The sequence below is a fragment of the Protopterus annectens genome, chromosome 2.part1 (genome assembly GCF_019279795.1).
Source record: "Protopterus annectens isolate FY-2018-M chromosome 2.part1, PAN1.0, whole genome shotgun sequence".
Taxonomy (NCBI): domain Eukaryota; kingdom Metazoa; phylum Chordata; order Ceratodontiformes; family Protopteridae; genus Protopterus; species Protopterus annectens.
In genome coordinates this window covers 1,743,165,889-1,743,190,472 of record NC_056729.1, presented here as the reverse complement: position 1 = coordinate 1,743,190,472, position 24,584 = coordinate 1,743,165,889, and the positions used below count along the sequence as shown (strand labels likewise).

At 38.3% G+C, this 24,584-nt stretch overlaps 1 protein-coding gene across 4 annotated transcripts in view; it reads left to right on the top strand.

The window, feature by feature from the left end:
• The window catches only part of ACAP3 (ArfGAP with coiled-coil, ankyrin repeat and PH domains 3), a 1,969,869-nt gene that overhangs the window by 1,336,039 nt on the left and 609,246 nt on the right, over window positions 1-24,584 (top strand). The gene's annotated exons all lie outside the window — the stretch shown is intronic.

Below are 24,584 nucleotides of genomic sequence, written 5' to 3'. Positions count from 1 at the left end.
GGAACATACCTGTGCAAGCTGATATTCAAAACAATTAAAGCTTTCTGACAAATGAAAATAACTAGTAAATAACAAAGAGAACTACCATGTTGGCTCACTGCCTAAAAATACTATACAACAGAACCAAACTGAGCTTTCAGAATACATGAGCCCTTTGTCTCAGTGGAAATACTGAAAGAGTTTTCACACTTTTATTAGAAAATGAGACCAAGTTAATAAACAAATATTAGTGTGTGTGTGTGTGTGTGTCTTTCGGCTTTTCCTGGTTAGGGGTCGCCACAGCGGAACTCCGGTCCGCTAATGATTGGCAGTAAACAAATATTAGTACATGTCTCAAAATTGGACAAGTGTTGCACATCTGAAGGCAAAAGTATTACATGGGGTGCATAAATATATGGCGTAGATACCTTTCACAACCAGCAGGTGGCAGTAGTTTTATCAATACTGCTTTTTTTTGTATAAAATGTTGTCAGTGGCATCTGTTGCAAAATGCATGTGCCACGCATGTATTTTACTTAGGGAATGATTGGAACATTTAAAAGAAAGCATTAGTAAGCATATATGTTACATTATGAATAATTTGCAACAAATCTTTAGTTAACTAAAACATGTTTTGACCATAATTTAAATTTATGACCAGACTTAAATATGTTTTAATTTGATAAGACATCCACAATGAGTTACTTAAGGAATAGTCATACTGGAAAATTTTATAAAATTTTGTAGAGCAAAGGAACAGTTATGGTAATTTTTTTCTGATATCTTTTCAAAATATCAGTAATGTGCATTGATTATTCTTGTTATTAAACATGCAAGTCATAACTTTTATAAGTCTTGCTGTGAATAAAAAACTGCAATGTACTGAATAAGAGCAATGGGGAATAGAGGTCAGTTCCCTAAAGACTTTCATTTGGGTCATCACACATTTATTTTTCTCACTTTTTGTTTTCTGTGGAGGTGCCTCCTCACCTCAATTTCAAAGAAAGAGAGTGAGAATACAACCCATACCTCTCAACCTAAAAACATCAAATGAAAAATAAGTACAAATATGTATGCTGATTAACATAAAATTTGCATACAGAATTGTGTAACCCCACCTACTCCAATAGAATGTTGGGATACCAACGTTCAAACACAAATTAAAGAACAGACAAAATATAAAACACAAAATATCCTTCAGAAAAAGCAAGCCAACACAAAACCTGTTATTCTAGCATTCTAAGTTTACAGTATTTAAATCTGTCCAACATTTTTGGGTTTTGCTCTCCATTATTTAATGCTTTATGCAGATTTCTTGTGTTAGGAAGTTGAGAGGTATTATGTTCAGTAGGGTAAGTTCTTTAATGCCCTGGCCAAATTTCCTCTAGCAATATAAAAGCTACCTTGGGTATCCCTTGAAAAGAGTCTACTACTAACCTAGTAGGACTAACTTAGTCAACAAAAGATAAATAAAATAAATATGTCGCTGAGGTTTTGTAAATGTGTATAATGGAAAATAAATTACTGCAAACAGCACATAAGCAGTAAACACAGTATGGGTAAATCATGTAAATTATATCCACAATGAAATATATCTGCATAGCAAATTGCAGACCCATTACCCATCATATGTAAATAATAAATCTTGATTCAAACATTGCATATACTTATAACTGACATATTTATGAATAGTCAAACGTATTTTTATTCTGATAAACCAAAATGTTTCACCACACTGATATCAAAATGTAGACTGGATAATCTTTTAACAAACTGAAGCCCTTCTATGTCTCACTTAAAGCCTGTTCCCTTGCATATTTGTAATACCGGTAATACAGCTCTCCTACGACTCATATGAAGCACAGCAGTCATCATGACATCATCCTGTCATTTCCTTTGTGTTTCCACTTATGCGTAATGGTGATGTTCTATACTGCAGTATATATTCCAAGACAGTACAGTAGCAACAAAAGCTTGACACAACAATGCAGACACCCTTCAGAAAATGCATGCTAATGCTAATACAAAAATTGTTCTATCAGCTTTCTAAGTTGTAAAAGCAATATTTAAAAATTGTCCCACTTTTATTTATGGCTTTGTCCAGATTTCTTCCTCTAAGCAGTTGAGAGGTGTGTTTGGTTTGTATTTTTTATGCACTGCAGGTGCAGTGCAAACTGGATACAATACCAAATCTATCAGAGGGACAACCTTCTACTATTTCAAAAGGCAAAACTTTCTTTTATCCTTCTCTTCTGGAAAGTCATGTTCCTCACTATTCTAATCAAACAGCTCAAAGAACTCGCAAGATATGGCCAGGCATAAACCATGAATGTCAAGTATACATATTTAAAAAAGGATACCACATATGAAAAAAGTATACATACTTTTGAGGAACTATTACTTTTATTATGTCCACACTGTGTGCTGTCACACGTCAAAGGGGGAAGCCAGGAAGGTAACTATGCCCAAAGTGAAATATGACTGCTGTTCTGATACCTTCACACTTAAATCCATCCAGCCATAAACCCCTTTTCCAATTTTTGCACATGGGGTCGGGCTGTCACTTCAACAGTGACAATCATCTAGAGCCAAGGTTCACACTGCTGGGTGGCTAGCCCTGCTGTGGACCTTCGCAATTAGAGATTTCTTTTTTAAGAAATTTTGTATTAATTTAAACAATTAGATATGTCTAATAAAAGAAAAGGATAAGCACTAAATATTTAATATGTAGTCATAATGTATACCCAAAAAGAGGCATAGTCAGGATTTTTGGAACTATCTACAAAATCCAAAAATGTAGTCCCCATCCAAGGGTTGCCCCTTTACACCTAGACAGTTCATGTTTGTGGAGAATGCCATTTCAATAATGAAAAGCCTTCCTTAAATGATAGGCTTAAGGAAAAATAAATAAATGACCAGCCTAGTCTTACAAGGAAAAAAGCTGAATCTATAATTTCATAAAATAAAAAAGCATGCTAAAGATGGCAAGCCTTATTTTGTTGCACTAAATTAATCACTCAAAATACAGTACGTGTTGTCTTTGTATGTTCGTGTTTGGCACAGATCTCAGAATATTAAGTTGAGGAGTTGAAAGAATAAGAAAATAAGTGTCAGTGTACATTTCTAAACAAAAAGAAATGACTGCTAACGTGTATTAAGTGCAGTCTACTCCCTTTTATCTCCAAATCACAAATTTTAGGAGGGATTAGAAACAGTATTTACCAAAAAATGTCAGTGGGTAGTCCTACTTTGTGATCCGGTTTAAAACAGTTCCTGTTTTTAGGGAAAAAATGGTTCAGCGCATTAAGCTGCAGAAAAGATTGCGCATTACATTATATGTCACATGCTCCCAAGTTTACTAAAATCACAGAGGGTGAAAAAAAGTGCATATCAGGCTTTTGTACTTTTACCAACTCACAACGAGGATAGATACAGCAATCAATGAAACATAAAATACATGATCCTTGCCCTGCATTTGTCTGTGAAACAGCGGCATGGCTGCAGGTTCGAAACCAGAGGAACGCTCCAACAAAGCAAACTGTCAAAGTCTCCATTCGTAAATGTCATCACTCTTAATAAAACTGCTTCTGCTCTTACTCAACACCAGGCACTACCACATTATAGCCCCCGTAGCTCAGTAAGGGGCATCTCTACATGAGGCAAATCCCTCCCAGTGACGACACACCTCTGGGCGGACAGAAAGCATTGCTTGCTGCTAATTAGAAACCGAATGTTTCAACTTTCTTTATTTAATATGCTCTACAGCCTGCCAGCAATAAACAACTGTCTGAGCTGTAGTTTGTTTTATTTTTGTTTGAAATCTCCTGCCCAGTCTCCTAGTCAAACAGTGTGCTGCCTCATAAAGCTCATGACGTTGCAGGACACGCTGGCATGATGATGTCAGCCATAACTTGTGTTAAAAAATAAATAAATCGGGAATTGAAGGGGCCAGTCGTAAATTCGTGGCACCCCATTATTTTGCCTTCAAAACTGGTAAAAACCGAGGAATCGGTCTGGTTGAGAGGTATGGTACAACCACTCACTAACTCCAGGATCATCATACCATGAGGTATGTTGAATGACCAGACATTTGCCTTAGCTGGTTTCTCTTTATCAAACAGTCTTCAAGGAACTGGACCATGGATAAGTGAGAGATCCTGATTGGTACACCTTAAGCTACATGAAATGGCATCTTTTTATTGTTTTGCAGCACTTAAAAGTAACCTTCTTAAACCTGAAAAACCTGCTAGATGAAGTACACATACACATAACAAATATCCTCAGCAATCCCGAATGTACTCTTTCAAAACAACACCCACATCAACACTTACAGCCACATCTCATGGACCCCCTACTTCTAAGCCAGTAAGGCAAGCCAACACGCAATCCAACATTCTGGTTATTCGAGACACTATTGTGAGACATACTGATGTCCCTCTCACCAGGCTCAGGAAGGATAAAGTCACAGTCAGTTGCATGTCAGGGTCCAGGATCTGCCCCATTTTGTATGCACTCAAGTACCAGTATGACTCTCTCATAGTCCATGTGGGTGTAAAAGAAACATCATGGAGCTGTCAGAATGTGTGTCCCAGGCTGGTATGAGCCTGGCACTGAGCCGCATTTTACCTTCTCCAAGGATGAAGCCACAATACAAACGGAAGATGACTGACTTTAATAATTGGCCTAGTTTCTGGTGCCATTCTAAGGGGGTGCAATATTTATCAGCATGGAAGGAGATGGTCAACAGACCATGCTGCTTTGCCAGGGATGGTCTGCACCTCACTCCTTTAGGCTTTGAAATATTAGCTAAAACATAGTCCTCCCTCCATAGTGCCTTTTTTAAGCAATGCCATATTGAAATTACTTCTGATATTGCAAATCAAAACCAAGAAAATCTAATGGTGTTACTGCTCATTGTTAGGAGTGTAAACAAGAAACTCCAGTCCCTACAAACTCTCCTCACCATAGACAATACTGAAATCTGTGCAGTCACTGAGACATGATTTAAAGCTGCAGAGAGCACACTGGCTGTACAAGGCTATAATACCTTCCGCACATTTAGATCAGCTACTACACAGACAGAAACTAAAGGTGGACCTGTTTCTATTTACATAAAAAATAAATATAACTCAAGCCTGGTCAAACAAGGCAATGCACTTGAGGTTCTCAACGTTCAAATCACTATAGGCAAAATCCCACATCACTTCTTACAATTAATATGTCCCACTCAAAGACTGTGGAATCCTGTAACATGTTTTTAAGCTCTTTGAAAACACTCACCATCCAACTCAATGCCATATTCATGCACAAGTGTAATTACTAGAAAACACAAAAGGCCAGCATGAATAGTCCAACGCTTTATTGGAAAATCTGTAATTGGACATAAAAATGCCCGAACAATAAATCCAACTTCAAACCGGTTTCGGCAGTTCGCCTTCTTCGGTGAAGTAAAAAATATATATTCAGAGTACAGCATCATGCATTTTTATAAAGACAGTCAGTCAGCATTAGCCAATGGTAGATTCCAACCCTGTCTATCTAATGAATATTCATAAGAATTCGGAATAGCATTATAAACTGCTTGTAAGGCATGAAGTAATAAAATAAAATAAAGGTATAGACACCAATATAGATCCATACATATAAGTTGCTACAAAAGGAATGGTGAAAATAACCACACAATACAACCATACAACAAATACAATAACGTTACTCAACAACTGGAGCCCACAATGTAAACTTCTGTTTACTGCCAAAAATGTATATATGTATATATACATATATATAAACAATTACGCAATAATAAGAATCAATTTTAATCCAAAATATATATATATATATATATATATATATATATATATATATATATATATAAAAGAATATATATATGTATATCTCTAATAAATTACAAAGATTATCCAATGCACCCCAATATAGCATTGTACCTATAGGACAATAGCTGAATAAAAATATTTATCATAAGTGGTCATTCAGACCAGGAGGAAACAGAGCTCCAAGATGGATAATCCAGTATTTTTCTTTGTGACAGTATGTTTTGCCATCCTTGTTGATGGCTCTTATCCCCAATGATTCTATCTATGACAGTAAACATAAACTTGGCTGAAGGATGTTTACTTGTATGTTGAAAAAGTGCATTGGTTGGCTTTTTATTCCGTATATCACTGCGATGTTCGCCTATTCTAATTCTAAGGGAACGCGATGTTTTGCCCACATAAAAAGCTGAGCATTGACATGTGGCCAAATATATCAACCAACTACTGGAACAGTTACCAAAAATCCTTAAATCATATACTTTACTCGTGTTGGCACTTGTGAATTGTTTTATTTTATTTACCTGATTACAGGATATGCAATGGCCACACGGAAAAGTTCCCAGAAGTTCGTCCCCCATGATGGTTAATTGTTTGTATTTCGCCCCTCCACTCTCCTGATGTTTATAATGGGAAAATAAAGAACCTAAAGTTCTACCCCTTCTTTAAGACATTTGACATTTACAACCCAAAATCTCACGTAAATAGTTATTGGCCAGTAGAATATTACAATTATCATTCAAGATATTTCTGATTACCTGATGATTTCTTCCAAAAGTAGTAACAAATCTCAAGATAAAATCTGTGGTCTACGTGAGTGGTCCCTGTATTCAAGCAATCTACTTCTATGTTGTTGTCCAGACCAAGTACTAGCAGATACAATATCAAAAGGACGATATCCCCTGTCTATGAATCTGTGTGTTAAATCATTTTTGGCATCCTCATAATCCATGAGCAAGGAACTAATACGTTTTATTCTCAGAAATTGAGATTTGGAGATATTCCAGATGGTGTGGCGTGGGTGTATGCTAGATGCATGGAGTAATGTATTATATTGAGGGTATTTATGATGAATCTTAGTCCCAAGAGTATTATCATTGTTTCTATAAACAGTAACGTCTAAGAAGTCAATGTGATCACGGTTAGATGTAACCGTAAACTCAATTCCCCAGACGTTACTGTTAAGATATTCCATGAATTCTTGTAGATACCCTAAATCTGCACGCCACACCATCCAGCAATCGTCCAAGTACCTGCGCCAAATATCCATTTCTACCATGTATATGTTGTGTGATGGATTATATATAAGGTATTCCTCCAAGTAGGCCATAAATAAATCGGCATAAATGGGGGCATATGATGCCCCCATAGCCGTCCCTTGGAGTTGCCAATAGCATTCCCCTTGAAAATAAAAAATGTTTTTATTCAGTACATGTTCGGACATACAGATAATGAGTGTGTTTAAGCCTGGTGGATATAAATCCGCTTTCTCCAACCAAAACTGTAGGGCTTGCAAACCAGCCCAGTGTGGTATGCTGGTGTAAAGAGGCCTAACATCGAGCGTACATATTAGCCAATGCGATTCAATTTGTGTATCCTGTATAATTTGTAAAAATTGTGTGGTGTCTTGGATTCTTGCTCTCACATATTTTAGTAAGGGTTTGAGTTGTTGGGTTAGAAATACTGATAGCGGTTCAGTAAGTGAACCTTGACCTGAAACAATTGGTCTACCTGGTGGTGTAGTAAGGGATTTGTGTATTTTAGGAAGCAAATATAATATTTATTTTGAAGGATCTGTTACTGTTAAGTGTTGAGCTGTGCTACGTGAAATAATGCCCTCCTCAACTGCTGTATGCAGAAAGGCATCTAGTTCCTTCTTAAATTTTGGAGTGGGGTCTATACCCATAAACATATAGCATCTAGTGTCTGATAATTGACGAATACCTTCCTGAATATAATAATCCATATCCAAAATAACAACTGCCCCATCCTTATCAGCTTGCAGTATAACAATATTGTTATTATTTTTAAGTTCCATCAAGGCTTTCCTTTCAGCTGAGTCAATATTTTCCTGCAAAATCTGAGAATCAAAGGGTGGAAAGTGTAAATCTCTTAATACAGCTTGTTGAAATGTAGCTACATATTTATTCATAGGTGGCTGAAACGTTAATTTGTGGAATCTAAATTCCATAGCTCGATCAACACTAGCTGTATTCTGATCTGAAAAAAATATTTTCAGGTTAAGGCAACGGCAAAAATCCAAAACATCTAATGTGGTCTGATATTGATCACAAAAAAAGCTAGGTACAAACCCCAATCCTTTATTTAAAAGTTTGTGTTGATCATCAGTTAGCACAGTGTTAGATAAATTTAAAACATTGTTACAACCTGTTTCTATTGTTTCAGCAACATTTGAATCAATCCCTCCATTGATTCTGTACCTATTCCAGTTGGTATGTTTCCACCCCCCTCTGTATTTCCTGCCCCTTCTAAAGGGATTATACTGTTGTTTCTTTTCCTGGCAGGCGATTCTGCTAATGATATAGCTTTGCTATCAGTAAGAGAGGACTCATCCCCAGACGTACTAGTGTAAGATTTTTCATTATGTTTTAAGATAGACCTAGGCCTTTTTCTTGTCCTGCTCCCACTCATACCCGGACTATATTCCTTAAATCTAACTGATCTCTGTATTTCAAATGGTCGTCCTCTACTATAATTCATAACATCCCTGTTGAATTTTTTAACCTTCCTGTCCTTGGTAACTTTATCATATGTTGTTAATTCTTTGGACAATTTTGAAACTAAATTTTCATAATTAGTGGATGACATAACTTTTTTGCATTCAGAACTTAAATTCCTAACTTCTGATATGTTATTATCAATTGCCCTCTCATAGTAGGAAGCCAAAATCTTTACAAAGGCCATAGAGCCATCTTGTACCGCTTGATTCCATTCATCGGTCAACCTCTGTTCAGATCTGCTGACCATCGGCCGAAGTCTTATACGAAGACCTCTAGGAACCATATTCTTAAGCAAATATGCTTTAAATAACCTCAAGTGCCATATATTTGCTCGTAGCCCTTTAAGGCCCTTTTCCAAATTTAAAAATGCCACTTGGCATCCATCATGTATATTATTAATTGGCTGACTAGAGTTGTTGCTTGGGATAGAATCCAGTCCAAACGCCCTGATATCTTCCCGATCAGCACACAACCCCTCCAAAATATTGTCCAAATCCATTTTTAAAAGATTTTTCCAAAATAGTCCAAAAATTATAACTCCTGAAGAAAAAACTTCAGTAAAAATGTTAACCAAGATGAAGGTATCAACCAGGGATGTATATGAGAATGAGTAGGGAGAAGGACAAGAAAAACAGCATAGAATAAATCTGTAAACTTAATTTAATAATACCTGTTGCCCACCTGTAGTCATGAGTGCCAATATCTTTACACTGTATATTCTCTGGTTTAAACTTAGTTCAGAAAACATAGGTAAACATATAAAAAATATATATATGTGTACATATATATAATAATATTATGTTTACCAGAGAGTTTGAATCCTTATTGGGTAACCACAATTCTAAATCTCGGCCCCACCAGACACGTTATATATTCCCATATACTTCAGTATCTATAGATCAAACCTCCAAAATAGAGTTGTTCATGAAAATTATCAATCACAAAATATGTTTTAGATAAAGTAAAACAATGTAGAAACCTAAAAAACACACAGGCATTAACTGTAGCTATTATATAGGATATTTAAATATAGTCCTGTATGTTCAATTCCATTAATTTATACCCATATCGGCTGTTTGCAACCTGGTTGAAAAACCCGTGTTCAAGGGGAAAACCAAAGACCACATTCATATATATATATTTTTGTAATATTGACATGATCATTAATCAAAATTCAGCAAAACTGAATACAGTTGACTTAAATTAAACTGGTCATATAACTGCATGAAACATATTGGGAGAGGCCCCCATAAATGTAATAGGAATCATTCAAGTTAAATTAGGCCTAAACATCCAGTAAACATTAATATATGTTGCACAAACATCCGGCAATAAACTGACTAATGTTATACATACTACGCATATTATTTATCGTTGATAGTAGCCAATTGAAATAATGAAAATAGGGACAAAACAGTTCAAATACTAACTGGCAGTGAAAAATTCACAACCAAGTATAAAATGTCCATCTACATTAGTATAGACACCATGAAATATCTCTCAGTTGCATGTAAATACATAAAATCATGAAGAAGATCTATAGATGGAAATAATAAATCATCAAATATACACTTGTCGGTTAGATATATAAAAAAATCTCATCCGACCTATTATTGATAATAACCAAACAATATATCACATTCAAATGTCAGTTTAAATGTCCCAATATAGTGTGCAATTCACCAATAATGTCCTGGTTCCCAAACCGAAGATGTCTCCTAAATCCACGAAGTTGGTTTTCCAACGACAGTAAATATAGGCCCATGTACACGTGGATGTTTGAAATCCTTAGCGACCTTCTAGAATAGCCGATCTCAATTAAAAAAAAGCCATAAAAAGTTACAAGAAGAGAGTTCCATTGGCCCAATATGTTTTGCGTTGAATAAAAAGTCAACCCAAGCGAAATAGTAAACCTCGTGTAACGAAAATAACCACAGTACCTGAAAACTCCGTTGTCAGCTCTATGTAACCGATGTAATCATTCACCACATAAGCATCCAAAAAGTCCAAACTCCAGTGTATCCAAAACTAGTCAAATGACCACAATTGAAGGGTTGTATCATCCAAGGCAAGCCAACAGATTAAATAAATAAAGAATCCAAGGAAGGAGTCCTCTCCTACCGATAGCGAAGACTACAAACGCCAACAGCGAGAACCAACTGTGCAAACAGAACAGGTTTGCGTAATTGTTTATATATATGTATATATACATATATACATTTTTGGCAGTAAACAGAAGTTTACATTGTGGGCTCCAGTTGTTGAGTAACGTTATTGTATTTGTTGTATGGTTGTATTGTGTGGTTATTTTCACCATTCCTTTTGTAACAACTTATATGTATGGATCTATATTGGTGTCTATACTTTTATTTTATTTTATTTAGTTCATGCCTTACAAGCAGTTTATAATGCTATTCCGAATTCTTATGAATATTCATTAGATAGACAGGGTTGGAATCTACCATTGGCTAATGCTGGCTGACTGTCTTTATAAAAATGCATGATGCTGTACTCTGAATATATATTTTTTACTTCACTGAAGAAGGCGAACTGCCAAAACCAATTTGAAGTTGGATTTATTGTTCGGGCATTTTTATGTCCAATTACAGATTTTCCAATAAAGCGTTGGACTATTCATGCTGGCCTTTTGTGTTTTCTAGTACTTGGTTGGGCCATGCATGCTGTACGTGCGAGGCGTGGTGTTCTGTTTACAAGTTTAATTACCCCACTGTTAACTAGGAATCATATATGACACCAGACTTGCAGACACAGAGATTCCAGGAGTTTTGTGAACACAAACTTCATGGACCAGATTGCCAATACGCCGACCAGGGTGCAAACATACTGGATCTGGTCCTCACTAATATTGGAAAATGCTGCACACCCCCTAGTGCAAAGTTTTCTCTTGAAAGGTCAGACCATAAAACGGTCTCCTTTGAAATAAAAATAAAACTTGGGACCCCAGGCTAACTTCCAACTACTAAGTGATAACCTGGCAAAATTTCAAGCCCCCATAAACCCAGAGAACACTGCTGCCTATGTAGAACTGGTCAGGGAAACCCTGTACAAGCATGTTAAAAGCTACGTAGAGGCAGCTGTATCCACCAGGAAGAAGTGTAGAACTAATGCAAAAAGCCACCCTGGTGGAATCACAACATCAATCGGCTGTATAACAGAAGGAAGAAATCATGGCAAAAATTAGGAAGTGCAGCACCCAGCAGGATAAAAGCACTCTCATCAAATTAAACAAACAACTCAGAGGGCAAATAAAGTCTGCCAAAGCCAAATTTGAGGTAAATTTGGCATCCCAGGCCAAGGACAATTACAAAGCATTCTTTAGGTATGTCCACAACCTCAAAGGCAGCACACAATTGTGTGCAGAATTCATTGTAAATGGAGCCACCTATATTGAGCCAGAAGACCTAGCAAACCTCCTGGCTGATAAATTCAGCTCTAACTTTACCTCTCTCTCCCCTCACCCTTCCCTCAGGAAATATAACTGTCTTTACTATCACTAGCGAACAGATCCTTAATGCTCTCTCTAAGGCCAAGAACACTGCATCGATGAGCACAGACAATATACCTTCTAAATAGCATGAAACATGACCTATTAGGCTCGCTAGAATTGCTATTCAACTGTAGCCTCCAAACGGGCTTCATGCCTCATGAATGTAGAAAAGCAACAGTCATCCCTCTGCACAAAAATGGGCCATCTATAGACCCTGGAAACTACAGACCCATAAGTCTCACTAGTCTCATATGCAAAGCCATGGAAAGAATTATCATGGAAATGATCAATAATGACATAGGAAACCTCCAGACACTGGACCTAACCCAGTTTGGTTTTGTCAAGGGCAGTTCATGCCAACATAACTTGGTGGACTTCTTTGAGAAGGTCACCAAAGCAATGGATGAGGGCAAAATCGTTCATACTGCCTATTTGACCTGGCCAAGGCATTTTGACACAATACCCCACTCAGGCATTGCTGACAGACTCAACAGGTTAGGTACAAACTCTTATGTCCCCCAGTGGATATCAATCTGGCTCATGGAGAGGACCCAGGAAGTTAGATATAAGGAGTCCACCTCTACAAAAATGTCATTCACAAGAGAAGTTCCTCAGGGGTCGGGCCTTGGACCACTCCTTTTTGGCATTTACTTCTTTGAAGTCTAGCCCAATGTCAAAGGCCTCTGGTTGACCATATTTACAGATGATTGCAAATTAGAAGCAGTCATAGAATCCCCGACCGACACAAATGTTCTCCAGGATGGGGTGACACAGACAACTTGTGTCAGAGCTGTGGACTAAAACTAAATGCTAGGAAAAGTATAATAGTATCCTTGGGAAGTCATCCACTCCAGTAACTATGAAACTGCCAACACACCCCTAAGAGTCAATCCAGTAGTCAGGAACTTGGGGACACACGTAGACAGTAATCTAGCCTTTAACCATTTCATGTCTGTAGTAGTGAGGAAATCATTCCATGTTGTGCAACTTATAAGCAAAGGTATGACACCCAGGTCCAAGGAGGTCATTGTTCCACTGTATTCGGCATTCATCAGACCTATCAATGAGTGCAATGCCCCCTTTGATATGTACCTAACCAGGCACATCCAACACTTGGAACATCCACAGAGGTTCCTCACTAAAGTAATACAGGGTGTAAGAAACATGTCGTATGCAGAATTCCTCAGAGCCCTATCCCTGTATTCTGTGTCCTACAGGCTCTTGAGAGGAGATTTACCCCTGGCATGCAAGGCATTTTCAGAACCCACCCTGATGGACCTCCTGCATATATACAAAACAAACAACACCAGATTTACCTATTCTAGGCTTAAACCTTGCCTGTGACATAAACAGGACCTTCTGCAGAGACATGTATGTATCCCAGAGACTACCCCTTCTCTGGTACAGGCTCCCCATCCATGTGAACCAGAGTTCCTTCCTATCCCAATTCAAGTATAACTTGGACAATTGCATGGAGAACAGAAAATTCATTCCTGCCTTGGCACCTGTGTCTTTAATGGACACAAGCGGCCTGTAATGATGAATCTGCCAAGCCCCTGCTTACACTTCTCAAGGGTACCAAAACTTGTCAGAGATTTGGAATGCTTGGCTAGGCTTAAAAAGAACCCTGTGGTTGTTAGTCTAGTACACAGCTATGAAAACATGAACCTATGAATAAGGTTTTGGCCAGTGTAAGGGAGCCTTGAGGGCAGAGGTGCAGCCCATCATTGGCGAAGCAGTTAAGACTGGCCACCATTATCTCCCAGGCTGATATATATATCTGTATATATGGATCTTGGACTGCTGAACGAAAGTTCAACAGTTCGAATTCACTATCACCGAACTCACTTTAACGAAAGTGCTTTCACTGAAAAAGTGCTTTCGTTAAAGTGTGTTCAAAAAAAAATGACATTTACGTTTTTGCACCCCCCCCCCTACTTTTATATTCTCACTCCGAGGTCACACTACAGTGGAGAAAAGGGAATTTTCCCTTATCCCCACTGTAGTGCGATCTCCGCAACAGGCATACTTACCCGAAAGTGCTTCTTCAGTGAAAAGCACTTTTGCATAAATATGCCCGGCCGTCCACTTGAGCATTAGTCCTGGACCCATATATAATATATATATATATATATATATATATATATATATATATATATATATATATATACACTCTGTATCCCCTTAGAATGACACAAGAATCTAAGCCAATTGTTGAAGTAAGTTATTTTTTGATCATACTGCAGCATCATTCTTGGTGATGGCAGAATACTGCACAAGATGAGGTTTATCTGTGCTTCAAGAGTTCATCATGTCTGTTTTCATGTAGTCCAGGGAGATCTATTTCAAGTCATTTACACCCTCATGTACAACGACTGTGTCATATGTGTTCTTAAGGTGCAGGGACTAGAGTGTTTGTGCTGTGTGTCGAATCATGGTGCCTGATAGGCAACTGACTGTGAACCTGTCCTTCCACACCTTGGAGAGTGGTGCATCTGTGTGTCTCACTATGGAGTCACCTCTAAGTAGGATACTGGATTGTGTGGGGGTTTGCCTTTATGGGGTTTTTACTTGAGAGAGTGTGAATTCTGGATGCATATTTTATGCTGGGTGCAGCTTGCAGTATATATTTGTGAGGTTTCTTAGGGTTCTTGTTTCTTAAGATGCATTTAAGAGACCTTTGTGGTTTAGATGGGTTAGTTCTAAGAGAATCAGCATATGTTGGTCCATGTGATTAGTTTGAGCTGTGTCTGCTTGGTTTAGTGTGATGTTATACATGTAAGAGCTTTGCCTCCACTTACATTATATAACTGGGTTGAGGTGCCTAGGCAGCAAGACATTTCCTTGTGATACATTTGATTGAGGACATGTGGCTGAAGTGACATTCAGGTGCAGAAAAATACGGCTGTTGCAAATTCCCTGCGGGCAAATAGAAGCACAGACTGCCATGGCCACAACTTTAATAACCAAGTGCATGTGGGCAGAAGTAATGAGTGTTGTGCTCTGTGAACAGTACATGCTTATGTAACTACAACATGCAGAAGTGTGCTGCAGCATGGAGAAGGTCCTACATGCTACAGTAGTATGCATTTTAGGTAAGGTTCTCTAGGCAGTGAAGGGGTGGTGGCCCCCACACACCAGTTATAAAGATAATGCCCATTGTGCACTGCATTTTTATTGCCCCTGACATGCCCACTGGCCAGCCTGCTGCTGATGCATGCCATGCTGCTAGCTATATCCAGTCACCTTGGAGGCTGGCCATAGATATTATTCTGTCCCTGTGCATTTGCATACTGATGCTGTGGCCATGGCACCGCATTCTTCTCTTTGCCTAGGCACCTGAACCTGTGTAATAATGTGTTTATTTAAAGAAGACGACACACATTTGTTGCCTAAGAGAGTATGACTACGTATCCCCCATTTTCAGCAGAAGCCAATGAGGAGAAAAGCTCTTTTTACATTTCTTATAATCAGGTTCACAGCAAAACATGTAAATAAATAAATAAAATACAAATAAACAGTTCATGTAAACCTGCAGGAATCAGTTGAGCAAAGTTTACATGAAGCAATGTGAATTTCATACTTTACAGGAATGTTCTGGAAGGAAATGGAATAGTGTTTACTATAAAATACTTGCTCTTTAGTTATAACAGGTAGCTGTGTTTTTCAACACAATAACAGGGCTACATGGCAGTGGTAAGTATAAAGCCATATACAGCAAGCATGCTAATGGTCAGTATAAAGCTACATAGTAACATATACATTAAGCATGCTAATGGTCAGTATAAAGCTACATAGTAACATATACAGCAAGCATGCTAATGTTAAGTATAAAGCTACATAGTAACATATACAGCAAGCATGCTAATGGTAAGTATAAAGCTAAATAGTAACATATACAGCAAGCATGCTAATGGTAAGTATAAAGCTACATAGTAACATATACAGCAAGCATGCTAATTACAGGTTTCTGCAGTGGCTACCAATAAATTGTGCAGCTGTCTTATGTATAAAATATATCCAATTTAATTGGGTCAAAACAATATTAAAATGAGTAGTGCCGGTTCAGGTAAGTAGAGGGTATTACTATGGGATTTGGGAGAAAAACTGGAAAAGAACAACAGTACAGACCTTTTTGAATGAAAGCATAGTGTAGGATGCACAGTGATTCAGTGTTGAGTTGCAATATGTTGTTCTCTACTTGTCAGGGTTGGTGCAGCTTTCAAAAATATACAAAAAAGAAAGTCTTAAAATGTTTACAAGTGTTTGAACACAACATTCTTTGAGTCACCACACCTGATACTATAAGTATGCTTATAAATTCTTTGTTGTAGCCTACTTTCTGTTTTACTAATATAAAAGCCATTAGTGGTTTGGCATACAGTGATGCATACTTTGCCACTAGTGACACAGTTAATTTTCCAGTAACGGGAATTACTTTAGGTAAGTTATAATAGCAAAACTGGGTCCATCTGGAATAGATCTACACTGTGCACACAGCACATTTACTCATATGTCCTTTTTTACAACAATCACCTCTCCCCCATTCAAACAATATTTCAGACTGTCACACGTTCTAAAAACAAAAGTAGGGGTACAATTCAAATGTTGGGGCATTTCCATCATGCAAAAACTGCTCTGAGAAACCATTTTATACCACATAGTTTGCTTCAGTATGGAAAATTATTTTATTGGACTTTCATATATTATGAGATGTATAAACATATTTTTTATGTGAAATGTGGTTGCATTATACAGTTATTTGGAGTAACCCTGTCCTTAGATTATTTGTTTTGGGAGGGGGGGGGGGTCTTTGCTATATACCATTTGCTTCATTTCAGCATGAAGACATCCTTAGCCTTGAAACAAATCTTGGCCAACACACTCGTACTCCATGATTTGTACTTCTGTGTTTGTAGAGAAGTGCTAATCACAGGTGCACCTTTATTACTAGTGGTTTTCTCTCTGCCTGCTTCCTTGTGTATGCAGTATGAATAGACTGAAGATTATGTCTGTCAAATGCATTTTTATGATTTTTTTTTTACTTCTCATCTGTGTTTGTCATTGCAGTTAAATGAAAGTACAGACTAAGAAATCAGAGCATACCAGGCACAAAAAGTGCCTTATTTCTCTGCTTGAACTGCTCCTGAAATTTAACTGTAGTATTGCTTAGAAGATTGCTGATGGTTGTGACCATTATGACACTTTAATCATCATTGTCATCCAAACATCCATAACCCACCTTTTTTTCTTGTCTTTTGCACATGCGGTCAGGGTGTCACATCAATAGTGACCATAATCTAGAGTCAATGGTCACACCTCTAGTTGTTCTATAGCACACATACAGAGTCACACCTGTGGCCATTTGAGTGTATCCAGGCCACCTTCTGCATGTTTCTGGAATGTGAGAATAGAACAGTTCCTAGAGAAAAGTAACGCGAACAAAGGGAGGGCAGACTCTGCATAAAAGGCACGACCCCTGCTGAGAACTGAACTGGACAACATCTTTACTGTTAGGTGTCAATGCTAACCACTACACCATTGTGCCTCTTCCTCTTCTACCCCCTCCTCATCATCACCCCTTATTTAGAATCCTGCATTGCTTGGAATGCAGTAAAACATGTTTTTCTCCCTTTGGCCTGTTCTGCTAAGCGTCACTGCAGTTTTTTTTTTATATTTTCTATTATTCACTGATTATGACAGTAACATGATTGCCTTCCAACAGAACTCCAACATACATCAAAAGTATCTTATGTACGTTAACATACATGTTTGTTTAGTTCTTAAAAATAAGAAAGTACTTTCTTACAAACAAACACACACACACACACACTCACACACACACACACACACACACACACACAGTCATAACAGTGAGAAAACTGAATTGGTTGAGTCTTTTTCCATACTCTGTTCAAAGATTGCTAAAGTTTTTGATATTATGCCAATGTCCAGGAATTATAGTTCTGCTTTTGACATTTTGGAATGTTAAAAGACCCACTTTTAGTGCATGAATAGCTTTTATCAGCCTGTTTTTTCAGCTTGAAAAATGCAGAAGAAACACATTATTACCGATATTAGCAAATTCTGCTGAACTGGAAATGTCATTTAATGAGGTGTTCTAGGATTATCCTTGCAATATCAAAAGCAACCACACCAATATAAATAAGCAAATAAATAAACCACTAACTCAGCTAATGAAATAATCACATGTCCAGAAACAAATGAATAGCTTAACTGAAATTCTCAAAATGACCCTGAGAACTGTTTGGTTAACTCTCAGAGTCACACAGTAGGTGAATAGCTCATAGGTTCCTGTATACTAGGCTAACAGGCTAGCATGGCCTTTATACGACTAGCAGTGTAATCCAGCTCAGCTGTGTCCCTATGTATCATGGGCATTTACTGGGCAGGGGTATGTTTGGAAGTTTCTAGATATTATGTGGGGGGAATGTTAGTTTGGGCATTACTGTATGCCTCTGTCTATCAGAGACATAGGGACCAGACCTGGGTTGAATTTCTGATTTCCCATCCATTGGTCAAGTTAATGTTTAAATAGGGTTAAGGATGAACTCTGCTTCACATGGATGGGGAGTATGTTCCTGAGCATGGGGTCTTCTGAGACGCATCAACGTTTTACCAACATGTCTTATTTATGTTACAAGTAAAATTTAAATTCTTGGATCTAGTGGTCCTGATGTTCTTCATTTTGCTGAGAGTTGAGTTTTATTTCGGAGACAATTTTGTAGTCCAATCTCACCAATAAGGATGTGACACAGTGGGGTGGGGGGTGTGCAGTGCTCTCCCATAGGGGTGAGTACCATGTCCAGTATGTTTGAACCTCTGGTGAGTGTGCATAGTATCTGGTCAGGGTTTTTTATGTTAATAAAGTCCAGTGAGTCATTGTGGATGTGAGTATGAGGGAGTGTATGTTTCTCAGTCTATAGAGGGCTAGTTAAGTCTCCCATGAATAGGGTATTTGGCTTAATGGTGAGTGTCGCTAGTCCGGTCAGGATAAAACAGATGAACAGTCCTGGGTTCGGTTCAAGCAGTTTTATGATATACAAACACATCAGGATTGAGGCTTAGTAACTTAAAGTTAAATACATTTATAAACAGACTGACTACCATTCTCATACATGTTAACACTCTGGCTGTTCTCTCAAAATGGCACTGCTGCCTGCACATGCTCAGTATTTGTATGCGAGTGCTATATCTGAAAATGTTTCTTAAAGGTACATGCACACGCTCTGTTCTACAGTGTGTCTCCAATAGGTCTGCTTACTAGCTATGGGATTCTAGGAACACAGAGGGTGACCTGTAGCTTGCTAGGATATGGTATGGGACTTTGTGTATAGTGATGTGCATGTAGATAAATTCCAGGACATCATTCTGTTTATCTGTACTAGCATTATTCTTTTTGCTAATATAGATTGAAACTCCTTCACCTTTGTCTTGTCTGTGCAGTTGATGGTCTAAATGCATGGAAGACACTGAAGCTTTGCACTGCCAAAGTACTTTCCGTGGATTTAAACCTTGTCTCGGTAATGGGACAGATGTCTATATTTCTCAGAATGAGAAGAGCTTGTGGAGTGGGGGGTTTCTTGTTTAGGTTCCTAGCACTGGGGAGTAACATTTTTAGGTTTTGTTGTTTTTTTATTTGCTATGTAGTTAGTTTTTTTTTTTTCACTTTGGCATTGTCTAAAAAAGGCTCTAAGAGATGGATACATTTTTGCCAATATTCAGAAGTGTAGGAGAGACAAGTGTAGATGACTGTGGCCTGTTAATCATGTCTTCCCATGCTGACAAATATTGAATATCCCTGCAAAGACACCAGAAATTAAGCCAGTTACTGAAGTTAATCATGTTTTGTTCATACTGTAGCATCATCCTTGGTGAGGGTAAAATGCTGCCCAATACAAGGCACATAGGTTCATAGGTTCATAGATTTATACTAGGCTATCTGCCCTAAGGCATTTATAAGCCTAGCCCAAATTATTGTGGCTTACGCCACCCCTTATATGAAAAAATACTGTGCCCATTAGTTTGTTGTGCCTCTGTCCAGCAGTGACACAGAGATGATTCCTGGGGTAAACCTACGATCTCCCATCCACAGGTCTAGATTTCTCTTGAACAGAGTCAGCGAGGTGCTCTGCCTCACATGGACCGGTTATCCTCTTGAGGTACATATTCAGAGAGATCAACACTGTCCTTCTTCATATAGCCCAGGGAAGTATGTCTCAGGTTATTAATGTCCACATACACTATGGTAGAATCATAGTCAGTTCACCTGTGGTGTATTGATTTCAGTGCGTACCTAACGTGGTGAATCCTGAGTCCGTATAAACGACTGACCATTATCTTCTACTTGTTCAGTCCAGTGATCAGGACCATTATCTTCTACTTGTTCAGTCCAGTGATCAGGACCATTATCTTCTACTTGTTCAGTCCAGTGATCAGGACCATTATCTTCTACTTGTTCATTCCAGTGATCAGGACCATTATCTTCCACTTGTTCAGTCCAGTGATCAGGACCATTATCTTCTACTTGTTCAGTCCAGTGATCAGGACTATTATCTTCTACTTGTTCAGTCCAGTGATCAGGACTATTATCTTCTACTTGTTCAGTCCAGTGATCAGGACCATTATCTTCTACTTGTTCAGTCCAGTGATCAGGACCATTATCTTCTACTTGTTCAGTCCAGTGATCAGGACTATTATCTTCTACTTGTTCAGCCCAGTGATCAGGACTATTATCTTCTACTTGTTCAGTCCAGTGATCAGGACCATTATCTTCTACTTGTTCGGTCCACTGATCAGGACCATTATCTTCTACTTGTTCAGTCCAGTGATCAGGACCATTATCTTCTACTTGTTCAGTCCAGTGATCAGGACCATTATCTTCTACTTGTTCAGTCCAGTGATCAGGACCATTATCTTCTACTTGTTCAGTCCAGTGATCAGGACCATTATCTTCTACTTGTTCAGTCCAGTGATCAGGGTATCTGTGTCTTAGAATGGAGTGTCCTATAACAAGAGTCCTGAGTAATGTCTTTCATCGCCTTATGGCCTTTGCTATTGGGCCTCCACTGGGTGCAGTCATATGTGCAGTTTTTGATGTTGCTTTTGGTGAATGCTTTATAGATTGCTGAGGATAGGTGTTGCCCTTTGTAGATTTAGGAGGTCCTTGAAGTTTGAGAAAATTGCTTTTTAGTGCCTCAGCATAGGTTGGTTTGTGTGTGTGATGCATACTATATGTGCTGGATGTAGTGTGTGTGTGTGTGTGTGTGTGTGTGTGCGTGTGTGTGTGTGCGTGCGTGCATGTGTCTGTGTGTTCTTGACAACCTTGTTTGCATGCAAGATTTTTGTCTCCACTGAAATTTTGTATATGCATCCCTTGTATGGTGTATTTGTTGTTTTTAAGGATTAAATGATTGTCTGTGAACATGAGATAATTGCAACATTGACTCAGGATGCCCATATCTACCAAGCTGACAACTGTTACTTTGTGTCAGGATGCCCTTATCTACCACACTGACAACTGTTACATTGTCTCAGGATGCCCATATCTAACAAGTTGGCTCTGAAGACATTTGAAAATTGCATATATATGTTGTCTGGACCTGCATTCGGGTGGGGTACTGTAGATCGTGGACTATGCAGATGTCTCCTTGGGTGGTCTCTGAGGTTGGCAGTACACTAGGTTAGATCTTACTAAGATTTGGTAGTACTGCTGTTTAATGAGGTTTGTCATTGCACAATAGATTTGTTTTAGCCACACTAAATTACAGGTTTCAGTTCTAAGGCAATTTTTTTTACATAAAATGTACTTTCTGGATGTTTGTATATGTACAAGGCACTGCTAAACTCTTGATGCAATAATGCTAAAAATGATTGCTTGCAGGTATAATGCTACAACAAAACTTAAACTACCCTGATGAGGAAATTACAAGTATTAGGGACCTTTAAAGTGATTTAAAGACAAAATCAACAAAGCAAAAAAGAAAGCAGCAGCACTCTAAACAGTTAACTGAGGTTGTTGTTGTTGTTTGTCTTTTGGCTTTTTCCCGGTAAGGGGTCGCCACAGCAGAACTCTGGTCCGCTATTGATTGGCAGTAGATTTTTATGAAACGCCGAAGTGCCAGCTCGACGCCCAACCTTCAACGAAGGCACGCCCATTTACGCACGCATGTCTTTCGAACGCTACCCAACCGCGGGGAGGACAGTTAACTGAGGTGCAAAACAATAACTCTGTTATCTGCCAACGATGGAGCAGTTTTAACGCAGGACCCCCTCAGAGTGTGGTGAGAGAGCCAGGCAGATGTGAACTCTGGGAAAATGAGTGTGAGACAATATGTAGTAAGGATGGTTTGCTGAATGGGCACTTAGTTTTACGGATATATGGGAAAGCAATGAGTGGGAAAGGGCTTAGATAGGTTACACAACAGACAATGGCACTGAAAGAGACAAGGAAGGGATGGAGGGACTTTGCAAGTCAGATTACCATAAGGGGTGGAAGCCAGAATCACAGCCGTTTAAAACTGCAACCAGAAAAGGGTGTAAAATGGAATCAAACCCTGAATTACAGGAAGCAGTGTGTTAATAGCTTGTAGTCTTAACCCTGCATTAGCTGCCAGACTTCAATCGGTGTCATGAACAAATGGGCTACATTTATAGGTTCTTGCACTTTTCCTATAAGGCAAGGATCCTACATCCCACCATGTGGGTTTTGGCTGATCCCCTCCCCTAAACAATTTTAACTCTGATGCCACAACAATGGAGAAAAGACCAAACATACAAGAAGATATTACTTTAGCTTTCAGCTCATAATTTCAGCACTGTACTGATTCAAGCTTTTTGCTTCAGTTGTCTGTTGTTTGGGCTAATTACTTTTAATATTTTGCCTGTGGAGTTCTTTTGCCAGTTGTTTTTAGAGAAAGAATGTTAGTGCAAGCCAGTATTTTTCCTTTACTTGTGCCTGTCACCTTGCAGGCATCAAAAGTAGGAAAGCAGACTACTGAAAAGCAGGTACAATGGCCCAAATATCTGGATACAATTAGCATAAAATCTGCATACTGAATGGCATACAGCTCCTCCCACTTCTGGTAGGATTATGAGATATTACCCAGGAACACAATTTTAAAATATTGAATTTATGCAAAATCAAACAAAATTAATTGTTTACCAGCACTGATTTACAGAAAACAAAATCAATAAAAATGTATAAGGTATTTACTTCTGATGTATTGCTAACCTGGATAGTAAAAGCTGTGAGCAGTAGAACCTGTGGTACAGGGTTTGATTCCCTCAGCTCTTATTTGGCTGCTGTATAACCAGACAGTGTTTTGGGGCAGCTGGGAATTTGGGCTGGGCTTCTCAGTGGTCCCCTCAACTATAAGCGTAGTATTTACCTGTGAACCAAAAGCCTAGTAAAACTCTGCATTTGCTAGCAGTGTAAGAAGCCATGTGTCATTTCACCTATGTCATTCATAATAAAGAAAAAATTCAGCAAATTCAAATAAGATACTTAGCTACAAAAAAGACGCAGGAATGACATCCCCAAGTCCTGGTTATGTAGCAGCACACTGCCTTGTCAGTGCATGGTATTTAGCTGTCATCCTGCAGACAGTAACATAAATACTGCTTTACCTAGTGAAATATTTGTGATTTTTTTTTTCAAGGCAGCAAAATAAAGGCATATTGAATATACGGGTTGCATTAACCACCACCGTGAATAGAATTTATACACTCAGATGTAATGGAAACAGAAAACTCTAACTTGGAAGCATGATTCTTTCTACTGGCCAGGTAGGCCTATTAATGGGGATTATTAATACTGGGTTGTATGTCTGAAAAGGTTTGACATTTCCCTAACCCCGATGAAAACATCACAGACACAGAGTGTAACTTTCTTTTGCTTTAATCTAAAGACTGATTTCCCCCCAGATAGCTACTTCTAATGATCACCAGGAAGCAGCAGAAATAATGGCCACAGTAACATATTCCAACTTGCTTCTAAAGCATTTCTGCACACCACAATTGTTGTTAAAAAATAAATAAATAAATAAATGCAGTATTGCTAAGAGCAACATGTATCATTACCAACACTACCCACAGACAATGTGTTTTTGCTCGCTGCCAGGATTAAAAATAATAATAAATATAAGATGTCTGATTCTAGATTGTGGACTGAAATGCAGAGTCTGTTTCCTGCTAATGTGTCTTCTTTGTTGTTTCTTCCACCATGCCCATCCCACTTCAGAGTCACTTTGCAGTCTTTACTGCTCATTTATTGCTAATTATTTTCATTCTCACACAGGACAGACATAACCACTTAAAATCAGAAAAGCAAATTCTCAAGGTCTGCTCCTGCTTATGCTGCCACAGCCAGAAAAGACCATGGGGGAATTCATGATATGTACACCTTGTTGTAGCCTTTTTGAATTTAGAGACAGCTCTAACACAGTGCTGTTGCACAAAGATTTGCAACACTGGATCAGACTGTCTCTAAGGCTGTGCTACATG